We start from the raw sequence: 25,439 nt of genomic DNA on the forward strand, positions 1-25,439 counted from the left end.
TAATGTTAACTGTTGCCTTCAGTGCATGGACAGCGCATCTTGTATTTTCAGTTACCGAAGAGTTAAGTCTACTGTTCACATTCAGTGCATGCTTAGTCTGATTAACGTTGCTGTATGCTACTTTACCTGTGCAAACTCTACAAGCCACTCCTGGTACACTTGTAACAAGAGTGGCTTATACCAAACGAAAATAGCCAATATCATACAGCAAGACCTACTTGGCCTTACAAATCGCTGGGATACAGCAACAATCACGTCCAAATGACTGCTAGGTAGTGAAGGAATCAACCAGAAGTTGAAAGAACAGCCTTGATGTTACGTAGGCTCTGACATCGAGTGAGCGCTGCATCTTTAAAAAGAAAAAAAAATCTAGAAGAAAAAACACAACCAGCTCAGTCATAACTGTAGAATGATAAGGACTACCTCTTTTACTTTTGGAGAGCGGCGAGCCGTTCGGAGAGTATTCGGCTTCAGCTGTTCTACGCTAGTCGCTCATTGCTGGATGTCGGGCTGATTCTGAGTCACATGACAGAACCGGAGGCTGAGATCTAGAGAAAAGCACATCATTTCGGGCTTGCACCGCCATACTGTATTTTGTGCCATATCACATTTTTATTGCAACATTTTACTCCCGCTCGGTGAGTACATTTCCAATGGCTTTTTCTAAGCATTTTTTGTCTTTTTAATTACTCTTTTTATTTTTCCTCCTTTTGCTGGTGTTTAAGATGATATTTGAAGTGGTGGTTTTTAGCGTTTTTCCATCCAGGCTTCAAGTTTTTAGCATGCAGTGATTCTGAATCTTGTGTACCGAGATGGGTAACGGTTTGCATCGGGCACTGGAGATTCGTGCTTGCAGTCTTGTGAAATCATGAAACTGGTTTTTCAACCAAGCGGGTTGTCAGTCTAATATTTTTCTAATGTGGTTTTACTGGTGGTTTTCAAACATTTTTATTTTTTGTTTCTGTCGACTTTTGCTGTTGCTATGCTTTGCTTTGTATTTTGCAGTGTTGTTTATACGAGTTTTGTGATTTTGGTGTCTCGGTGCTCACTGACCAAGCCTTTGCTTTTATTTTGGTCCTCTTTTCTTTAAAGGAGTCATTTTTAAACCTGATGACGTTTTAACTTGAAACTTTTCTTGCAGCTCACTGATCACAGGTTTGTTTCTTTTTGTGTTTCTTTCATTTTTTCGATTTATTATACTTTTGCAGATATCAGTGTCAAGTATTTTTGGAAGTATCATTTTTCATAGATGGTGCTGAGTGGACGAGGAGTGTTTTGATTCTTGGGTCAATGCGTTTTTGTTTTCTGTTTCAACGAGGATGAACAGACATTCTCCCTTTGCAGGTATATAATGAGTGGATTAGTTGTCACACCTTTAGTGCCTGTGTATTTGCAATAAAAAGCAAGGTGGTACAGAAATATGCACCTGTGGCTGATGCATTATTTTGTGAGGGAATATTGCGTTTATTACTGTATAGGCCTGATGCATTTGAAGGTTGTCTGAAGGTTTTGCACAATAATACTTGGTAATAGGCCAACTCAATGAAAACGAATAAAAAACACATGCAGGTTGGTACAGTATAATGAGTTTCCTTCTGATCAACAATCACCAAGTCGCCGCATGAAGATGGTAAAGGATAACACTTCTGATGTAAGAATGTAAGTACGGTTCTCTGAAATTCTACCATGGTCCCGATAATAAGTACAGCAGATCCAAAGTCTATTGCTCACTTTATTAAATATGCACCATATGACATGCCGTAGCCTATAGGCTATCCAGGCTGTTGCACCGATACAGTTTAGCTCCGCGGAAAATAAACCGGCGCTCGAGCCAATTACATCCACATTTCCTTCAGAGTGCATCATTGTGGATTAGATGAAGAAATGAGTGAGAAAATAATTGGCAATACAATGCACGCGCATAGGCTACCCTGTGGACTAATGGTACTTAAACAATGCGTCCGTGCATGGTCTTTCCGTTGAAGGCAATCCATTTCGATACAGCTTTTAAAGGCTATTAGGCATGGTCCTTATTCCCTTTACCCCCTCCCCTCGCCAGTCATGGTCTGTTTGTGTGGTTCACACTTGTAGTCAATCTCTTTGTTATGATTGCAGTAGTGAAGGTACACTGTAGAGAGGTGTTGCTATGTGGTTATTGTGATTTGGTCTAAATTAGATTATGATTTGGCATATTTGTAGTAATAGTAGCTGTAGGTTACTGTTTACATAATAACAGCCAACTCCAAAATGCTGTATAGGTATCATAATCTATCAATAAGATGTATGTACCCTCTGTAGGTGTTGAAAGGTATTTCTGCCATATTGATAAAAAATACCTCCAACACGTCTCCTGCTGGGCGTTATGATGAGGCTGCATTACTTCCTGCAGTTGTTGTGTCTGCCCTCTAGGCAGCTCCCCTGTTATCTGGGCCCAGCCAGCCTCGCACAGCCCTCGCTATAAATGAAAACTGAAAAATATGATAGCTCATATGTGGAGATACCTTGGCTCTCATCATGAATAATACCTCTGACAGGAAAGTCCTGTTGACATAGAGTTGAAGTCGGAAGTTTACATACAGCTTAGCCAAATACATTTCAACTCAGTTTTTCACAATTCCTGACATTTAAACCTAGTAAAGATTCCTTGTCTTAGGTCAGTTAGGATCACCACTTTATTTTAAGAATGTGAAATGTCAGAATAATAGTAGAGAGAATGATTTATTTCAGTTTTTATTTCTTTCATCACATTCCCAGTGGGTCAGAAGTTTACATACACCTAATTAGAATTTGGTACCATTGCCTTTAAATTGTTTAACTTGGGTCAAACGGTTCGGATAGCCTTCCACAAGCTTCCCACAGTAAGTTGGGTGAATTCTGTCCCATTCCTCCTGACAGCTGGTGTAACTGAGTCAGGTTTGTAGGCCTCCTTGCTCGCACACGGTTTTTCAGTTCTGCCCACAAATGTTCTAAAGGATTGAGGTCAGGGCTTTGTGATGGCCACTCCAATACCTTGACTTTGTTGTCCTTAAGCCATTTTGCAACAACTTTGGAAGTATGCTTGGGGTCATTATCCATTTGGAAGACCCATTTGCGAAAAAGCTTTAACTTCCTGACTGATGTCTTGAGATGTTGCTTCAATATATCCACATAATTTTCCGTCCTCATGATGCCATCTATTTTGTAAAGTGCACCAGTCCCTCCTGCAGCAAAGCACCCCCACAACATGATGCTGCCACCCCGTGCTTCACGGTTGGATGGTGTTCTTTGGTTTGCAAGCGTCCCCCTTTTTTCCTCCAAACAAAACGATGGTCATTATGGCCAAACAGTTCTATTTTTGTTTCACCAGACCAGAGGACATTTCTCCAAAAAGCACGATCTTTGTCCCCATGTGCAGTTGCAAACCATAGTCTGGCTTTTTTATGGTCGTTTTGGATCAGTGGCTTCTTCCTTGCTGAGTGGCCTTTCAGGTTATGTCGATATTGTGATACAGTGAATTATAAGTGAAATAATCTGTCTGTGAACAATTGTTGGAAAAATTACTTGTGTCATGCACAAGGTAGATGTCCTAACCGACTTGCCAAAACTATAGTTTGTTAACAAGAAATTTGTGGAGTGGTTGAAAAACGAGTTTTAATGACTCCAACCTAAGTGTATGTAAACTTCCGACTTCAACTGTACTTGCGTGCCTTGTCCATGATGTGTGTGTGTGTGTGTGTGTGTGTGTGTGTGTGTGTGTGTGTGTGTGTGTGTGTGTTTGTTTGTTTGTTTGTTTGTGTGTGTACTGTTCAGGGTCACTGCACACAACCCAACTGGCTGGGTCAAAATAGTCCAGTGTATGTTGTGTCCAATATTTATCCAGCGCTGGGTTACCAAATAACCCAAATTGATTTGTTTTTAACCCAGTCAGTTGGGTTTTTGAGGGTGTATTCAGAATATTGTTGTAGTTTTATCCCATGTAGCCATTGAAAAGGTTAAGGCTTCTAACTCTGTCAGTATATTCTGTATCCATGAAAATGCGCCTTCCTCAGATCCCCATGTCATCAAAGCTGCAGGGTGTGTGGGACAGGAATCAAAGAGTCTTTCAACAGAACTGTCTGATCTCTTAGAGGATTGGCCACAAGTAACCAATATCTGAGTCCATGAAAAGGAACTCAGGGCTTCAAGGATGGTGGCATGCATATGGGATAGGAAGCTATTTTCACTTCTGTTACCTGAGTTCCCAGTTACACATCATGGTGAAGAGAATCAAATTAAATAAGTCATGAAATCACATTCTAAGGTTTGGTGGGAAAGCAGGGCCTGTGAGTTTAGCCTCTGGTATATGAAGGCCTTCATTGCAATGTAGTTATCAATTATTCAGTAGTTCTTCATTTTGATTGTTGAATATTCTTTGCTTCATCTCCTTGGGCTTTAGAGCTTGATATTAGTGAGTGTGTGCATCCTAAATGGGACCCTATTCCTTATCAAGTGTGCACCACTTTTGACCAAGGCACATAGGGCCCTATATAGTGCACTATATACTATATAGGGGATAGGGTGTCATTTGGGACGCACAGATTGTTCTGTCATTCCTGTTGTCAAAGACACCAGCCACCCAAGTCATAGACTGTTCTCTCTGCTTCCGCACGGCAAGCGGTGCCAGAGCGCCAAGTCTGGGATTAAAAGGCTCATGAACAGCTTCTATCCCCAAGCCATAAGACTGCTAAACAGTTAATCAAATGGCTACCCAGACTTTTTGCATTGACCCCCTTTTCCTTGCAGTGACATTCTTGCACTGGCTCTATGCACACTCTCTGGACTCCACCCACATACTCACACATACTGCACTGACACACAAACACACACACACTCACACAATATATACGCTCCACACACACACACACACACACACACACACACACACACACGCATATATACGCCACACTCATACATAGACACACTTTCACACTCTTCATATATGCTGTTGCTACTCTGTTTATTATCTATCCTGATTGCCTAGTCACTGTTACCCCTACCTACATGTACATATTACCTCAACTACCTCGTACCCCTGCACATTGACTCGGTACTGATATACTCTTTGTATATAGTCTCGTTATTGTTATTTTATTGTGTTACTTTTTCCTTTATTTTTTTGCTAATCTTTTGTTACTTTTTAACTCTGCATTGTTGCGAAAGGGCTCATAAGTAAGCATTTCACAGTAAAGTTGTATTCAGTGCATGTGACAAATTTTTAATTTATTTTCATTTTTTATTGCTCATTCGCAGCCACTCTTTTTTTTTAACCTTGTATGGGCTCTGGCTCCATTGTCTATGTATGGCAATCTCCCATAAATAAATTATTCCTTATTATGAAAACAAACTCCCATATTTTGCACTCCACTCATATCTTAATGAGTGGTTGGATTATAAATGAGTAAAACAAATATTTTCTCTCAATGAGGCGTTCCTCTTCTTAGCTCCATTCTCCTTTTGAAGAGATAAACAGCTTACCCATTCCGCTTTTTTTAACCGTTATGTACCTCGAGGTCCCCTTTTCTTAGCTGTTAATTTGATAAGTGAAAGGATATCTCACTTAGTAATCATATTCTATACAATTAAACCCGTATCTGAAGAATTGGACCGGACTGAACGACTTTTCAGTGCCAATTATGTGGAACCATTTGAGTTATAATTCTCCACTTAAATGAGCCGTTCATGACACATTGGGACTCAATTGTGTGTGAGGATTGCTGATGAAATAGTGGTTTTAGAACAAATGACATTTCATTAGTTCGTTAATATCATGATTGATTATGGAAACTCATTTAGAAAGACACTCTTATCCAGAGCTTCCCATGTTAGTTTTATATTTTGTTTTTAATGATTGTGTATGCTGAAGGTGGTAACTTAATAGCGTAATGCTTACTTCTGGGCAAGCTTATCCACATACTATTGCAAAAGAGCTTCTGAATAGACACTACTGAAAAAGGCAAGTTGTCACTCAGTCTTGATATTGCTGTTGTCGACTGTGGACAACAGCAGTCAATTTTGTGCTGCATTACGGGGAGTGACTGAATCATCCCCCCATGATTTCACCTCTCTGTTTAGGACAGTATGTCTCATCTGTCTGTCTTCATGGCTCTTTATAAGGTTGACCCCCCACTTACCCCCATCTATCTGGAGCTAAAGCACACTGCATCTATCTCTTCTCTATTGAATGCGATCAGAGTAGAGCCCCACAATATTGATGATAGGCCTAGTCTATATCTACCCGACAGCAATATCAACTCTCTCTCTGTCTCTTTATTTTTTTATTTCGCTCTTGCCCCAGCTGAGTAAGTGTGTGTGTGTGTGTGTGTGTGTGTGTGTGTGTGTGTGTATATGAGTGTGAAAGAAAAGAATAACTGAAAGCACCATGTCACGCTCCATTCATTTTAGGTCTGGCAAATTAGGCATTGCACATAATCTCTTTCTTTCCTTCTTTCTCTCTATTCTGTATCCCCAAATCCACTCTTGGGATGATTCCTAAATGAGTTTTGGAGAAAGAGAAATCATATTTGCAGCGAGTTTTAGTCTTCTTCATCCTTCAGACCTAATTTACTCTCTTCTCTATTATCATTGGGTTGTGACTGGTGTCATTTTTCAAATAGTTATATTTCTCCCATATCCACCAGCATGGGACCAGGGATGTATACACACCAAATACCCAACAAATCACAGGGAACAGTACACTTAGTGAATTGCCTTTACGTGTGCCAATACATTTACAGTATATCACACATTATCTGTCCTTGCTTGGAAAATATTTATGATTCAAAGTTATTTCCCCTTGCTCACAGATTCACTGAATCTTAAACAGAAACCCAACTGGCAAGAGACCATCCAACGGGTTTTGTCATTACATTTTTTTTATCGTAAAACGTTTTCTTGGTGTTAGATACAGTCTGTGAACAAACTTAAAATGTATGACTTAATGCTTCGGATTACGGGATGGCAAGGCCATATTTTACCATAGTCTCTTCCAGTTAAAGTGCTGTTCAGATTCAATTAGATCTGTGGACCATACTTATTTAATGGCTAGCTCAGAATATGAGCTTTCCAAAAGTTATTTATATATTATAGAGATCAGTCCTTTCAGGAGCCCAGATCATTTATAAACCCCATCATTGGATGGTGCGGTAGTTGAATTTCCCAAAGGACAGCATAGCTGACATAAGTTGTAAATATAGAAAAAAATGAGTTGCCTGGTATTGCGTATGTATCTTTAAAATCTTGGAATTTTCAGAAACCATAATTGTTCAGGATATCGGTAAGCGTACGGGTTCCACATTTGGATCATTGGTGGGATGAAAAGGGGTACCCTCCAGATCGCAAGGTATTATTGTGAAATATTGGAGTATGAGCATGCCATTTTGATTCCAAGTTACTTTGTTTTTCAATTTTGCACCAAATAGAAATTGTTTGAGCAATAATAGGACCAAAGCATAGTTTACATTGTTTAAAGGATATATCAATGAAGACCACCTTTGCATTTTATTAGGAAATCTGCAGTTTTGCATACATGGATGTATATAATTATGGTATGTGGGCATGTAGGGTAATTTGCACCACCAAATTAAATAAAACACTGAATTATATGATGTCTATGGATTGCACACCAAGTGCTAACTTTGGCTTGTTCATAACCATAGAGACAGTGATTGAGCAATGAAGCAAATTTCAGGACCATGGACTGGTTTTGTGATAAGGTACTTTCAATCATGGACAGTTCAGGACAATCGACACTGATTTTGTGAAAAACTATTTCAGGACCATGGACAGTGATTTAGTGATAAAGCCCATTTCAGGACCTTGGACAGCGCTTTTGTGACATTCTTTTCAAACCCAAGGACAGTTCAACGTTAGAGCATTGCATGATAACCCTTTATCAGAACCACGGACAACTCCAATTTCTGCAGGAGTACATTTCTGCACCAAGGACTCATAATAACTGTACACTTATCTCTAATTAGAACAAATATACCAGACTACTATATACCAGACTACTGTAATACAAAGATAACATTTTCTGGTGAGAGTGAGTGTGTTTGCTTCTATTGCTCTCTCATTGTGTATCGATGTGCACATTATTTTATCCTTGCAGCTGATTATATCGGGATTCACTTCATGGAATCGATTTCACAGCCTATTTCAGTAGCATCCCTTCCAAGATCAGACTGAATGTCATTTTAGAGAATGATTTGTCTCGCTTCAGGTGCACAAGCTTTTCCAATGTATATACTTTTCTCAATGTATCATATTTGCTTGCAGGAAAGAAAAATCGTAATTAGTGTCAAAAGACTTACCCTCGGGCTTGAGTACAACTAGACAGTGACTGCTCAACAGTCTCAACATATACATCTTCTCACACTCTGGATTGTATTATGTTCGTAAAATGCTAGAGAAATGATTGGGCAAAACAAACAAGTTAACACGCCTGTACGCACGAATGCAAACACACACGCACGCACACACACAGAGTACACACACACCGTTGCTAGTGATATTTTGGGAATATGTGGAGTGAGTAATGACAACATTCGTGACACAGTAACGCGCTAACTGGTTTTGACAGTCACACACAACACAACTCACCATTTACGTTGCTGTAACAAGCTTTGATGATGACAATGTGTCTTCATGACATGTCTGTGCGCTCTGTCTGGTTTGGGTGCTGACAGTGACTTCCCTGTCTGTGTGTGTGTTCTGTCTGTATTTGAAGTTGACAGTCCACGTGTCTCACTCCTGTGTCCTAATGGAGACAAAGATGGTTTCTGACTCTTGAGTACACAAAGCTAAAATAATGGTGACATCTCAGTGTCTTTGACTTCAACACACTCACATTCATCTCTATTTCAGATGTGCTGTCTTCATTCTATTTTGATATATTTATTCCTGCCTTTCTCTACCTCTATCTCCATCCTTTTTTGAGCCTGTCTCAATCCGTCTGAGCTTAGCCATTGGAATACACCAATAACTTAATCTCTTACCTAAAATAGTTGGCTATATTGAACGATTTAGTAAATAGTTTAAATCTCAATATTTCTTTATTGTGATGTTGTTATATGAGAGAGTTCATATAGAGCTCATTCCAATATGTCCCTTTTAGACACATTTATTTAAAGTGACGTTTAGGGGAATCTGCTGAATTTTGGATGCTGAGAGCTGGGTCTTCACAACCAAATTGTACTTTTGATATTTGGTCGTAAGAGAGTACTCAGTGAAGCATTTTCTACTTTAAAGAGCTCAGTATTTTACAAAGGGTTCCACCTAAATACAATGATTCTAGGCATAGTAAAAGCAAAGGACTTGATCCATGTTCCTCAAGCACGTATCGGACATGGCTATGTGACTGTGTGATATTTAGAGAGTCTGGGAAAGAACAACAAACAAACCAACAAGGAGGCAGATGAGAGGTCTGTGGCCCTCCAGAGCAGGTGGTGAAGGCCGACAGATGCTGCAGAGAAGCACTGAAGCAGATAATGCCCTGCCTGGCTCCCCAGATGACCTCTGGGACCCGATTTAAGGAGGATTTTTCCCCATCTAGGTCAGCTCCATGCTGGCTCTACCACTGGACTCATCTGTTCTGACTAGTTCTGTTGGACTCAGCTGTTCTGACTGGTTCTGTTGGACTCAGCTGTTCTGACTGGTTTTGTTGGACCCAGCTGTTCTGACTGGTTCTGTTGGACTCATATGTTCTGACTGGTTCTGTTAGACGCAGCTGTTCTGATTGGTTCTGTTGGCTGGTTCTGTTGGACTCAGCTGTTCTGACTGGTTCTGTTGGACTCAGCTATTTTAACTGGTTCTGTTAGACTCATCCATTTTGACTGGTTCTGTTGGCTGGTTCTGTTGCATTCAGCTGTTCTGACTGGTTCTGTTAGACATAGCTGTTCTGGCTGGTTCTGTTGGCTGGTTCTGTTGGACTCAGCTTTTCTGACTGGTTCTGTTGGACTCAGCTGTTCTGACTGGTTCTGTTTGGAGTATGGTAGTAGGTGCCATGTGCACCGGTTTGAGTGTGTCAAGAGCTGCAACGCTACTGTGTTTTTCACGCTCAAAGGTTTCTTGTGTGTATCAAGAACGGCCCACCACCCAAAGGACATCCAGCCAACTTGACACAACTGTGGGAAGCATTTAAGTCAACATGGGCCAGCATCCCTGTGGAACGTTTTCAACACCTTGTAGAGTCCATGCCCCGACAAATTGAGGCTGTTCTGAAGGCAATATTAGGAAGTGTTCTTAATGTTTTGTACACTCAGTGCACTACTTTTGACCAGGACCCTGGTCAAATTCAGTGCACAAACTAGGGAATAGAGTGCCATTTGAGACAAAGATTAAGAGTTTGTTGTTAGTCAGACCCACTACTATTCAAGAGTTTTCCACTAGACAGGGTTTATCATGGTTTCATAACATCTCCTCGCTCTTTCATTTCACACTTTCCACTACATCTAGTGTGTTTCACTGCCTGTCTGTATTGGTTTGAGAGGGAGTGGCGGGAGTGTGAGAGATAGAGACAGTGTGTTATAGTGTTAGGGTTCTTCCTTTCTAGTTAATCTGCCTGTTCTCCATTGGGGTGTCACACCGTGTCATCTCTGTACACCTCACTGTGTCACAGAATCACACCATGTCTTCAAGGTTGGTCACACAGCTATGCCCATAGACGTTCACCCTCTGTCACCATGTCCCACTATATCTCTATTCTGTAGCGTTCACCATGCACAATGCAATCAAGAGCTAAGATACTCCAATACTAAGAGATTTGCACTTTGCCTTCTGGGGGCAAATGTATCAAGTGTCTCAGAGTAAGAGTGCTATTTTAGGATCAGTTTTGCCTTTTAGATCATAATGAAAAAGGTTACATTGGCAGGGAAGACCTGATCCTAGATCAGCACTCCTATTCTGAAATATTTGATACATACGGCACTTGCAGTATTTCTGAAATAGAGGTGCTCCCTGAGTAAGATATCTCTGCACACTTATGAGGATCATGACCTCAATTTCCAGAGTCTATCACCAGGAAAACAGAGGTTCATTCAATGGGAGAGAAGGAGTGAAGGGAGATGTGTTTGTCTTTAAGCACGTCCAGGAAGCAAACCTTCTCGGGCCCTCTCCCAATGGTTCACTCTAGCCCATCGAAAGTTCATTTTTTTGGTAGTGATCTTTGATTTTACTCCACAGGATGTTGTTTTGAACTGTGTTCCTGATGATGATTAGCCTCAGGGGAGTGCAGGAAGTAGACTCACTTGAATCTAGTGTTTGGACTGATGTAGTATGCTATGACTGCTGTAGTGATTGGAATTAGTAGCTGTCCATGAGGTTGATTCAGTGTGTGAACCCTCGACAATGCTCTTAAAGGGCCCCAGAAAGCCAGGGCTAACAGGGAATCAGGATGTGTTCCAAATAGCACCCTATTCCAAATATAACTTTTGACCAGAGCCCTGTGTCCATGGGGGAAGAGTGGAGAAGTGTCATGGGGGTAAGGATATGGATGCAGCTAGGGAAGTCAGACATGAATGTGCTGTACACATTCAGTGGTAATGAGAACCAGCTGGGGGCTGTGAATGGTAGAGCTATGACTATGATAATGTGTGAGTGCGTGCGCGCGTGTGTGTGCGCGCATGTGTGGGGTGGGTGAGGGTTTAAGCATAGCAGTTGCCTCACTCATTTCATTCCGTCTGCATAGTAGGTTCCCTTTAAAACCTATGAAAAAGCCCAACCATCTGGCTGTTCAAAACATCACCATTCTAAAGTGGAACAAAATTGTCCTCTGATTTAATTTCCCTTCGCTTAGCACAGCAATTTTCTCTGGGATATCAATAGCTTGTTGACATCTTGCAGTATGCCACAGTCCATCAGGTGACGTGTGTAAACAAGACTCCATTCTCCCTATTGATTTTCTCTCTGTTTTTGACATCAGATGAAACCAAGGTGCTTAGTGGTTATTGTTCTATTAGATGCCAGGAGCCATATTGCTCCTTAATTGTTAATTTCCCCTGTTCAAATGAGTATTTAAAGCCATACGCCATTTTTGCTCCACAAACACATTGACTCGGTTGATGAATATGGCTATGATCCACTGGTATTACGGGAAATGGATGCAAGTGTTCACATTGATTGCAATAGATATATAACAAACCATTAGCATATTGCATCCAGAAGTAATTTAGAACATCGTCAAATGATCCTCCTCCACGCATCTCCAATGACTTATGTGCTCTCTGTCTCACACACACACATACACATACACACACACACACAAACACACACACACTCACAATTTTATCAGCATTTGATCTCAGGTAATGTGGTCCACTAAGCCGCTCTCCTGTATATCAATACCGGCATCTGAAGTTATTAAGTGTGTAGGAGGATCTAAGAAAATTGTATTAAATCGTGTGTGTGTGTGTGTGTGTGTGTGTGTGTGTGTGTGTGTGTGTGTGTGTGTGTGTGTGTGTGTGTGTGTGTGTGTGTGTTCCACATTCCTATCCTTCAGTGCAATTTCAGGTCCTTTGTTGTTTTGATTCAGCATCCCTCTCACTCTGAGATTGAAAAATCCTATCCAATATGTCCATGGATTAAACCTTGCACAAAAAAAGGTAGTAGAAAGCCATTATTTGTATGTAATGAATTGCTTTGTCTGTTAAGCAAACAGTAGCGCAGGGTGTATTTGTCTCTATCGTTATTATTTTGCTGTACTGTCAAAGACACATGACAATAGCATCGTTAGAGATTACCAACATAATTAAGTAATCAAGCAGACCCATTATGCAAATGGTGCTAATTAGAGACATGGGTTTAAAATAGTCCTCTGAATTAGTCACAACACTTAGATAGTGATCTCTCAAACAAATGTAATCATGGTGCTAATTAGGTCAGTCAACGAAAGTTGAAACAATTTGAAAAGCAATTCCAGTTTCCAATTACTTGTTCAGTGATACTGCCCTATAACTGGGTAGAATGCAAATATAGTACTGTCGGAGGATGCAGAGAGCTCTTTGAGCTTTGAATATGATCTCATGAATATAAGACTATGTCGCTATCATGGACTCAGTCATCCTTCATTAAGTGAGGTTGAATGTATTGTGGATATATGTATATTTGTCATAGTTTGATATTCAGAGCACAATGATGTAAATGTTGTCCTGTCCATGATGTGAAATTCCTGTCCACCCTATTCCCTATATAGCAGGGGCATAATTTTTAGAAGTGGGGGGGACATCACATTTTTGAATTTTTTATTTTGTTATTATTTTTTCCTGTCAGATAAACCCTCCAAACAGCCTACCCGACCGCTCAGAGTCGTCCGCATGGTCCTAAAGCACACCGTTGCCCCGTTTTTGTATCACATTCTAATAATAAAACTGGGACAAACAAAAATGCAATTTCTTTCACTGGGGACATATCCCCCCCATCCCCAGTGAAAGTTGCGCCCCTGCTATATAGTGCCCTTGTTTTGTCCAGACCCATATGGATACAGAACAAATGCATGCCTAGCAGTCCAATCTAGCTCCACCCATTATCAGGAGGACCTGCTAGAACCTGAGTGAATAGTCCATCCTCATTCGTCACATACTAGCGTAGCCTAGTGGTTAGAGCGTTGGACTTGTAACCGCAAGATTGCAAGTTTGAATCCCTGAGCTGACAAGGTACAAATCTGTCGTTCTGCCCCTGAACAACCCACTGTTCCTAGGCCGTCATTGAAAATAAGAATTTGTTCTTAACTGACTTGCCTCGTTAAATAAAGGTAAAATAAATAAACATTTTACCTGTAGAATCATCCCAGTAGGTTAGTCTCCTCTCTATAGCTTATCGTTGAGGGGTGTCTGCGCCCTAAGCGCTAGCCTGCTGAATACCATCAGAATAATTCAATCATTATCAGAGATCTCATTATGGGGCCAGCGCCGGGGCTTTAGCAGTCAAATTCCCATACAGTACAGTGGGTCAAGTGATTGACAGACTGAAGGTTCTTTCAGGGTGAGTTCATCATTAAATTGCGTTTCACTTCCCAGACTGTCTGAGTTGGCATTCACCCATCCAGCCTCACAAGTTACTTGGATATTTTTAATCCTCTGTGTGTGTGTGCATTTCTTATGGTAATCTGTTTTATAATCTACAAGGCATGAAGCAGCAAGGCAACTATTTCTGTGTATGTATTTCCAGAAGAAGACCATTGACTATTCACATGCAGAAATAAAGAGAGTGATGAATTGAATATAATTTCTTTTTTGGGGCATCGGTCTTTATTCCCTGTCTCCATCACTTACCAAAGCTCCTGACTACTACTGCCTGAATTTGATATCATTAAATTCCTTGTTCACTTTTCACTTCTTTCTTTTCCAACTGCGTTTACACAATATTTTTTTTTTGGAGACTTCTTCATCAATAGATATTCCTTCTCTGATGATAGAGCTCCTGCGGTGCACACAATAGGCTTTTTTTTGGTAATATCTCAGAGCCCAACATGTACTGTATATTGTCACATAAAAGCACTTCGCTCTTGAAATGAAACCACAAGCTAGCTTCAAGGCCTTCCTCTGAAGTTTTGATAGTGGTCCCATTGCGTTAAGTAAGTAAGTAAGTAGATAGGTAGGTAGGCAGGTAGGCAGGTAGGTAGGAAGGAGCATAGTGTACTGAAGTTTTCCAAAGAATACACACAAGGGCTCTCCTCATGCAACTGCAATCAGAGAGTTGGTTCTGGATCGTCTCATGAGAGTGCACTCGTGGATCATGGTGTGCATCTTTCTTCATCTCTGCACACTTAAAAATAAAGCAGCAAGTTGGACCCCAATAAGGTTCTTAAGAGCGATGCCATATGGGAACCATTATAGAGTCTCTGAAGAACCATAAATGGGATGGTTCTTTGAAGAACAAAAATCCCAAACCAGAAATGTTTTGACCCTCCAGGACCTTATTTGCATATTTCCTTTCAGGTGAATTTTAGAGCTACAGTACTAGTACCACACTTGACTGTTTGCTAGTGACAGAGACATGGTTGTTGCATTCATTCATTTTCAGTCCTGTGGTGTTCACCAAGTGAGATTCTAAGTGAATATATTGTCATTAAAATGAATTTGTTTAAAGGTCCAGAACAGTCATTTGGATTCCCATTTAAAATAACCTTTTGAGTGACTAAAATGTCACCGTAATATTTTTTTTGCAGATAGAAATGCTTGAAATTGGTGAAAAATAACATCTTCTCTCATTTCGAGCTACCAAGAAGTTTGAAAAGACAGGCTTAGTGGGCGGGGAGCTTATATTCATGAGTTTGCCTTGACTGACAGCTCTTTGAAATGCCTATGTCAACAAACTTGGATGCAGTGTGCAGCATTGCAGTGAAAAACTCTCAAGCTAATTTGGTGATATACAAAGCAATTCGAACATTGAAATTGCATCAATGATATATATATATTTTTATACAGCTCCTGTTTGACATGTCTCTTGTGATGCAATTCACAGCAGCACTGACAGATGTGTTGACATGACAACTACGTCAGAGTTTTGAACGACTCTTTTGTTCCATGCTGTTCCCTTTTGTTCCATGCTGGCTGAAGACCTAGCTAGCCAGGAACTAGCTAACACCAGACACAGATGATAGGGGAAACATAAGTATCTTTGCTACAGATAAATAGTGTACATTTTTTATTATATTTGCTGACACCCTACAGTCAAACGTTGGCACCAGTAGAGTAGCTATATAAACCACTCTCCTCTGCAAACCCACCTTCTCCGATGTTTGTTAAAAGGCGGAACTTATTTAAATTAGTTAAGAAAATATCATGTTACCATTGGTGTATTACAAATGTTGTTATATAATCCCTGAATCCAAGTGTTTGACATGGGGGAGGGGACCAGTAACTTTATGATCAAATTTATCAGTGTAGAAGCAACAGTCATTGTTCATACTTTGGTCATCATACTTCGATCTGGTTTCATCCAAATATTATTCAATTTCATAAAAAACATGATTTTGACTGTTCATGACCTTACAATACAATACATATTTAATAAGGCCTTCTTTTGAGGGCCTAGTTTTATCCTAATACAGTGGCCTGAAACTCATAGTTTACAAGTCACATTAAGCTGGCTTGCAAAGTGATGTGTAATTCCTATTAGAATGCAGCCAGAGTGAGGATATCCAACATTTTAAATTTGTATTCACCCGCAAACTGCATTCAGAAAATGACTGCCAGGATTCAGAAGACTAAAATATGAGAATACCTTAAGCATCTTAACTGGAACAACCATTCCAGTAATGGGTGCAATATAAGTCCAAGTAACATATTGGAATGGTTTAGAAAAATGTATGTTATTTATATTTGAGTAGCATGATTAATTAATCAATCACTGTACATGCAAAAACATAGATATTGAAACAAACAGTTCTAAAAATTAACCTGCAATAGAGCATAGTGGAAAATATGATAATGATGGGCATGGTTTTGGTTCAATTCTGGTTATTAACACCAACACTGGGGTCATTTTACACCACTGGGTGTTGTCTTTACAGTGTTAATTTAACTCTTGAGTCAACACTAGAAATGTTACACTGAAAAACCAACACTAGTTAACACTGGCCAATTTGCTGTGTGGTATGAAAGGGGCACATCTGCAGGCTTAAATACATTTGTAAAACACTTTTAGAATTCTGAAGAAATGTAGATGCCACAAAAATAACCCCACACTTAACTCAAATGTTATTTATTCAGGCAAAAGTTATCCAATGAAACTGAGCAAGAGCTGAGGAAGAACCATTTAAGAACCTTTATTTTTTTTCAGTGTGGCCCCCAATGGAATACACTATTTCACACATTATTCCTCTCTCATACACTCCCCCCGTCTTTTACATACTTCTCCATGCTCTCATAAACTCCCCTCTCCTACTCTATTACTCACAACCTTTCTCCCACACGTGACTCTGGGCCCCCTGAAAAGTTACCTGTGGCCTGTGAAGCTTTGGTCATTTAGTGTAGCAGTTTTGGTCATTCAGAAGTTTTGGGCATTTAGCAGATTTGTCATTTAACAGCTTTGGTCATTTAGCAGCTTTGGTCATTTAGCAGCTTTGGTCATTTAGCAGCTTTGTCATTTAACAGCTTTGGCCATTTAACAGCTTTAGTCATTTAGCAGCTTTGGTCATTTAGCAGCTTTGGTCATTTAGCAGCTTTGGTCATTTAGCAGCTTTGTCATTTAACAGCTTTGGCCATTTAACAGCTTTAGTCATTTAGTAGCTTTGGTCATTTTGAGCATCCACTGTGGTCCTGTCGATGCGTTTTTCTGGATTTTTTTGTTGTTATTCTGTCTCTCACTGTTCAAATAAACCTACCATTAAAATTATAGACTGATCATTTCTTTGTCAGTGGGCAAACCTACAAAATCACTTTTTTTCCCTCACTGTATGTACAGTTGAAGTCGGAAGTTTACATACACTTACGTTGGAGTCATTAAAACTCATTGTTCAACCACTCCACAAATTTCTTGTTAACAAACTATAGTTTTGGCAAGTCGGTTAGGACATCTACTTTGTGCATGACACAAGTAATTTTTCCAACAATTGTTTACACTTATAATTCACTGTATCACAATTCCAGTGGATCGGAAGATTACATACACTAAGTTGACTGTGTCTTTAAACAGCTTGGAAAATTCCAGAAAGGGATGTCATGGCTTTAGAAGCTTCTGATAGGCTAATTGACATAATTTGAGTCAATTGTAGGTGTACCTGTGGATGTATTTCAAGGCCTACCTTAAAACTCAGTGCCTCTTTGCTTGACATCATGGGAAAATCAAAAGAAATCAGCCAAGATCTCAGAAAAAAAATTGAAGACCTCCGACAGTCTGGTTCATCCTTGGGAGCAATTTTCAAATGCCTGACGGTACGACGTTCATCTGTACAAACAATAGTACGCAAGTATAAACACCATGGGACCACGCTGCCTTCATACCGCTCAGGAAGGAGACACATTCTGTCTCCTAGAGATGAACGTACTTTGGTGCGAAAAGTGCAAATCAATCCCAGAACAACCGCAAAGGACCTTGTGAAGATGCTGGAGGAAACAGGTACAAAAGTATCTATATCCACAGTAAAACAAGTCCTATATCGACATAACCTGAAAGGCCGCTCAGCAAGGAAGAAGCCACTGCTCCAAAACCGCCCTAAAAAAGGCAGACTACGATTTGCAACTGCACATGGAGACAAAGATCGTACATTTTGGAGAAATGTCCTCTGATGACCATCATTATGTTTGGAGGAAAAAGGGGGAGGCTTGAAAGTCGAAGAACACCATCCCAACCGTGAAGCACGGGGGTGGCAGCATCATGTTGTGGGGGTGCTTTGCTGTAGGAGGGACTGGTGCACTTCACAAAATAGATGGCATCATGAGGAGGAAAATTATGTGGATATATTGAAGCAACATCTCAAGACATCAGTCAGGAAGTTAAAGCTTGGTCACAAATGGGTCTTCCAAATGGACAATGACCCCAAGCTTCCTTCCAAAGTTGTGGCAAAATGGCTTAAGGACAACAAAGTCAAGGTATTGGAGTGGCCATCACAAAGCCCTGACCTCAATCCTATAGAAAATTTGTGGGAAGAACTGAAAAAGCATGTGCGAGCAAGGAGGCCTACAAACCTGACTCAGTTACACCAGCTCTGTCAGGAGGAATGGGGCAAAATTCACCCAACTTATTGTGGGAAGCTTGTGGAAGGCTACCTGAAACATTTGACCCAAGTTAAACAATTTAAAGGCAATGCTACCAAACACTAATTGAGTGTATGTAAACTTCTGACCCACTGGGAATGTGATGAAATAAATAAAAGCTGAAATAAATCGTTCTCTACTATTATTCTGACATTTTACATTCTTAAAATAAAGTGGTGATCCTAACTGACCTAAAACAGGGAATTTGTACTAGGATTAAATGTCAGGAATTGTGAAAAACATGAATTTAAATGTATTTGGCTAAGGTGTATGTAAACTTCCGACTTCAACTGTACATAGACATGGAATCACTGGTCACTTTAAATGGAACGCTAGTCACTTTAATAATGTTTACATACTGTTTTACTCATTTCATATGTACGGTCCCTTCGGAAAGTATTTTGACCCCTTCACTTTTTCCACATTTTGTTACGTTACAGCCTTATTCTAAAATTGATTAAATAAAACTAAATCCTCAGCAATCTACACAGAATACAACATAATGAAAGCGAAATCAGGTTTTACAATTTTTTACAAATGTATTTAAAATAAAAAAACACATACCTTGTTTACATAAGTATTCAGACCCTTTGCTATGAGACTCGAAATTGAGCTCAAGTGCATCCTGTTTCCATTGATCATCCTTGAGATCTACAACTTGATTGCAGTACACCTGTGGTAAATTCAATTGATTGGACATGCACACACATGTCCATATAACCACCCAGCCAAACTGAGCAATCTGGGGAGAAGGGCCTTGGTCAGGGAGGTGACCAAGAAAGCGATGGTCACTCTGACAGAGCTCTAGAGTTCCTCTGTGGAGATGGGAGAACCTTCTAGAAGGACTTTCTGGTAGAGTGGCCATGCGGAAGCCAATCCTCAGTAAAAGGCACTAGACAGCCCGTTTGGAGTTTGCCAAAAGGTACCTAAAGACTCTCAGACCCTGAGAAACAAGATTCTCTGGTCTGATGAATCCAAGATTGAACGCTTTGGCCTAAATGCCAAGCGTCACGTGTGGAGGAAACCTGGCACCATCAATACAGTGAAGCATGTCGGTGGCAGCATCATGCTGTTGGGATGTTTTTCAATGGCAGGGACTGGGAGACTAGTCAGGATCGAAGCAAAGATGAACGGATCAATGTACGGTGAGATCTTTGATGAAAACCTGCTCCAGAGCGCTCAGGACCTCAGACTGGGGTGAAGGTTCACCTTCCAAACAGGACAACGACCCTAAGCACACAGCCAAGACAACGCAGGAGTGGCTTCAGGACAAGTCTCTGAATTTCCTTGAGTGGCCAGCCAGAGCCCAGACTTGAACCCGATCGAACATCTCTGGAAAATCGCTGTGCAGCAACGCTCCCCATCCAACCAGACAGAGCTTGAGAAGATCTGCAGAGAAGAATGTGAGAATGTCCCCAAATACAGGTGTGGCAAGCTTGTAGTGTCATACCCAAGAATACTCAATTTTGTAATCGCTGCCAACGGTGCTTCAACAGCGTACTGAGTAAAGGGTCTGAATACTTATGTAAATTTGATATATCCATTTTTTCATACATTTGCAGAAATTTCTAAAAACCTGTTTTGCTTTGTCATTATGGGTTATTGTGTGTAAATTGATGAGGGGAAAAATGATTTAATCTATTTTAGAAGAAGGCTGTAATGTAACCAAATGTGGAAAAAGTCAAGGGGTCTGAATGCTTTCTGAAGGCACTGTATATACTGTATTTTAGTCAACGCCACTCAGACATTGCTCATCCTAATATTTATATATATCTTAATTCCATTCTTTTACTTTTAGATGTGTGTATTGTTGTGAATTGTTAAATTCTACTGCACTTTGAGCTAGCAACACAAGCGTTTCGCTACACCCGCAATAACATCTGCTAAATGTGTGTATGTAACCAATCAAATTTGATTTGATTTGACTCTCACATTGACAGAATCCTGAGTGAATGTGTTGAGAAACATTCTGTCAGAGAGGACTCCATGTGCAGGGAGTGAGGGACAGGTTCTGAAAGGGTTAACTATGTTGGTAATCTCTAATGATGCTATTTGACCTCGTTAGAGATTAGCAATTTGATCAGGTGTGGATTAGCATGTTAGCTAGCAGTAGGACAAGAGTAGGGGTGTGAGAGAAAGAAGCAGCCTTCTCATGCTTGGTTTGTCCTTATGTAAATCACAGAACACTCTGAATCACAGACATCTTTTGCCTCTGCTTCTCTCTCCACTGAAGAATGTTTGCATTGTCAGGAAGTTTTGCAGTGTTCTCATGGGAACATTTGAATGTATGTATTGAATAACAAAGACACTAACAATACTGAAGAAACAAACAAACACAATGCAAATATTACAGTACACATGAAAGCAATAGGGAATAAATTATTAAGGAAACATAAAGCAGTAGACCTGTTCTTTTTGCACTATTTATATGCTTCCCATGCGTACATTTTGTTTTTGCATCTTTTACTTTCGGTTTTGTACAACAGCTTCAAAAATCTGAAAATACAATATTTTTGATTATGGAAAATATATTTTACAGCAGTTTAGATGGTACAATGATTTGCTACACTATACTTGCTTGTTTTGTCACATAAACTGAAAATAGGTGAACTAGTCGGATTTTAGCAACCAGGAAATGGTGGAGACATTTCTGCATAGTTCATCTTTAATACATTGTGGTAAATGGGTTATTAAAGCTTTAACATTGTCACAGTGTTTTAGAATAGCTACATTCATTCTCCCATTTATTTTCTCAAAAAAGGAAGATGGCCTTGTCAGAAAATCACAGGAACAAATGCCTCTGGGCTTTTCTCTAACATCAATCTTCATTTTTTTTCTAAATTTCCTTTTCTCCTTTTCTCTGTGAGCCTCACCAGCTGTTGTTGCAGATGGGCGAAGCAGGAACAGACCCCACTCTAATAACACTATCTATTCCCACATAAGCAGACAAACAAATGGAAGCAGCTTGGCTAACCATGTGAGAATAGCAGCAACCTTTTATAATTACGCAGACAGAGAGGTATAGTGATTGTGATGACGTATGAAATGTTAGACACCTCCAATACAGCGTAAATAACCTGAGAGAAATAGGGTCGCACAAGCCACATTTTTCCTCTTGTTATCACTAGCTGTTTCCCTCTGTCTAGCTCTATGCTCACGATCTCACCATATTTCACTCTCTACCTCTCTTGCTTTATTCAGTACCTTTTCTCAGAATGCTCTTCTTTTCCTTTATTCTCTGTCACGCTGCTGTTTATTTCTATCAATGCTTCTCTCACTCATTCCCTCATCTCCTTTCCAATATCATCCGATACCTCTGCTTTGGATTGGGACCTTCGATAAGGAGGAGAGAAATGAGTGACCCTTTTTCTCTCCTCCTTGTCGAGGGTCCAATCTTGCCAGCGTGTGACGCTGACATGTAAGCTTTTAGCTCCGTAAGCGCAGAGATTTAAGGCAAAGGTGGCTTCTATTGAAAGGCCTTTGTGAGCATCCGCCTTCTACGTGGTGATAGCATCAAGTGTCACAGAGCAGAGTAGAGGTTTGTTGTGTGTGTGTGTGTGTGTTAGGAGATTCAGACTGAAAACGTTGACTTTAGATCAGATTTAATTCAAGACCAACCTAAATACAAACTGAGGATAAATGGTGTGGGGCTATTTTATGAGAAAGTCACTGTTATACAGTTCTAAAATGTGGAAAATCAGTTGTTGTGAATTGTAATATTCATTAATTATCTACCTAGTAACTAATCTACTGTATTCAGGCTGGTCAGATATTGTTAATTGCTTTAGGAAGAACAGGAAGTAGTGGAGTTAATGCATGGGTCTAACGGTGGTCAATTCATCATTAAATCTGCAAAAGAGTAATCAGTCTCCATCCAGTGTTTGTTTACATAGCCATTCATCCTCCACCATCTAAAGAACCCTCCAACTACAATGTATCTTCTGTTTTGCAGGTACTGTCTGCAGCTGCTTGGAAGTACTGTATTGTCGCTGTCTGATCAAAATCTCGTAACTACATTTTTGCCAATGTAATATTTTTTGACATTTATTGAAAACGGTAACTCCTCTCAATGTACTCTGAACATTTCATGACTCTAGGACCAAAAACATGTATTCAAAATAGCTTCTAAAGTTTAATAATTGTATGTTCATTAAATATGCAATATGTAACTTTTTGAGCGACCCCACCAAATTCACATAGACATTTTTGTCTATAGATCTGTCATTCTCATTGAAAGCAAGTCTAAGAAGCGCTAGATCTGTTCTATGTGCGCTATTTCTTTTACTTTTGGTTTTGAACACCAGCTTCAAACTGCTGAAAATACAATATTTTGCGTTGTGGAAAATATATTACACAGCATTCAATGGTACAGTAATTCTCTACACAAAGACTGCTTGTTTTGTCTCAAACTGAAATTAGGGAAACTATTTGAATTCTAGCAACCAGAAAATGGCGGCAGCGATTTCTGCATGTTGCACCTTTAAAAGTTTCTGCTTTGGAGATTAGGTTTTCATCAGACAACGACGGTATAGGTCAAGGTTTTATATCTAGACTAAAACTGTATTAGGCACAACATACTGTATGTACTAGAGCTGTTTGTATTGTTAAGGTGGGTGTTTTAGATCATACTTACTATTGTGTGTAGCCTTTGTTATTTTTAGATACAAAACTAGACAGCACTTCAAGTAGTTGACAATTATCAACCTTAATATAATCAGTAAACTGAAAGTCTTTTTTTGTTGTTGCTCAACTGTCAGACGTCACAAGAATGATGATAATGAGTGACACTGTTAACCCAATGGCAAATGAAGCAACATGAGTAAATAGGCACAACCTTAAAGCCAAGATGCATCAAAATAGAAAGCTAATTATAGGTACACCATGTATATTTTGGCTGTCCGTCTTCATATTTAAATGCCTTTTCCGCTGTCTTTGACTTCCTGCCCTTGTCAGTCTTAATGAGGAGTGGTCGAGTGGATCACATGTCTTTGTGGAGCCACACAGGGTAATGTACTGTGATGCTCTGAACAGAGGGAGACAGGCTCCATGTTGAATTGGAGTGACTGAGTAGTTTGAACCTTATTGATCTCTCAGATCAGAAGTGTCGACTGGCGGACCTTAGTGAAGGTGGACCTGACAATCAAGAGCCCGTAACGTTGAAATATCATATTGATTGAAAGTAATGGGCTCATTTTAAAACCAAAATGGAGGCAGTTGTGTATGTGCGTGCGTGTGTACTGAATGTGTGTGTAATGAATGTGTGTGCATTTGGGCTCTCTGGCCAATGGGATGACCTGCCTCATGCATTGAGCGCCCCTCAAGCTTTAACCCCCTATTCCACGTAGAGCTGTAGCTTAGCTGTGACTGCAGCCTTGACTAGCTCCGTAGCTGACTTGACTCTGTGCCAAGTTTTTTTTTCTCCATTTGGCCATCAAGGAGATTCACAGCCCCCTTTGAGAGGATGGGTTTATAATAAACAAACAGGATGAAGCCAAGAATGATGTTTGAAGGCCCAGATAAGTAGAACGGGTCATACCACATCAGCTCAATGGGGTCGCACAGAGTAGTGACCTGGCACCATGAATTCCATTGATAATATTTTAAAAGCTTGTGTGGACAAAAAAAGAAAGGGTGACAAAGGGATGGACTAGTTTTGGGGTGAAACACGAGTCAGAGGAATCCATATTTATGATTTATAATTTTTATTACAATCTCTATTAGCTGCTGAAGAAGCAGCAGCTACTCTTCCTGGGGTCCACACAAAACACAAAATATTCACTGCTGTGTTTGAATGATCAAGGTAGAGGAATCGAGGTGTGGAGAGAAAGCTTTGATAGTAAAATGACTGTCTTTCTTCATTGAAAACAATGTCGTGGGAATCTATTTACCTCAGACGTGTCAATATAAAATGAGGTGGAATGGTTCTTAATGATGAAAGGATGTTTTGAAAGCAGAGAGGATTGTGTGGAAGAGATACAGCTGGATTCGGGGGTCATAGCATCTCCTGAGTGGCATGTTGATACTGACAGACAGCCCAGACTTTTTTATTTATCCAGTAAAGCGCTGTATAGAATAAGAGGATGTACAGTGCATTCAGAAAGTATTCAGATCCCTTCACTTTTTCCACATTTTGTTACATTACAGCCTTGTTCTAAAATGTAATAAATATTTTTTTCCCTCATCAATCTACACACAATAACTCATAATGACAAAACACAGAGAGTTTTTTAGAAATGTTTGAACATTTTACATAAGTATTCAGACCCTTTTACTCAGTACTTTGTTGAAGCACCTTTGGCATCGATTACAGCCTTGAGTCTTCTTGGGTGTGATGCTACAAGCTTGGCACACCTGAATTTGGGGAGTTTCTCCCATTCATCTCTGCAGATCCTCTCAAGCTCTGTCAGATTGGATGGGGAGTGTCGCTGCACAGCTATTTTCATGTCTCTTCAGAGATATTCAATCGGGTTCAAGTCCGGGCTCTGGTTGGGCCACTCAAGGACATTCAGAGACTTGACCCGAAGCCACTCCTGCGTTGTCTTGGCTGTGTGCTTAGGGTTTTTGTCCTGTTGGAAGGTGAACCTTTGCCCCAGTCTGAGGTCCTGAGTGCGCTAGAGCAGGTTTTCATCAAGGATCTTTCTGTACTTTGCTCCGTTCATCTTTCCCGCAAACCTGACTAGTCTCCCAGTCCCTGCCACTGAAAAACATCCCCACTGCATGATGCTGCCA

At 40.2% G+C, this 25,439-nt stretch overlaps 1 protein-coding gene across 3 annotated transcripts in view; it reads left to right on the forward strand.

Annotated features, from left to right (window-relative positions):
* The first annotated feature begins 380 nt into the window (after positions 1-380).
* ralyl (RALY RNA binding protein like) overlaps positions 381-25,439 on the forward strand; it is a 149,922-nt gene continuing 124,863 nt past the window's right edge. Inside the window, exon 1 of one of the 3 annotated variants that reach the window (XM_014180970.2) lies at positions 381-1,344. The gene's annotated coding sequence lies outside the window, so the exon portion shown is untranslated. The remainder of the gene's footprint in view (positions 1,345-25,439) is intronic. The other 2 variants (XM_014180969.2, XM_014180971.2) reach the window with 2 other exon arrangements.

The sequence above is a fragment of the Salmo salar genome, chromosome ssa29 (genome assembly GCF_905237065.1).
Source record: "Salmo salar chromosome ssa29, Ssal_v3.1, whole genome shotgun sequence".
Lineage (NCBI taxonomy): Eukaryota > Metazoa > Chordata > Actinopteri > Salmoniformes > Salmonidae > Salmo > Salmo salar.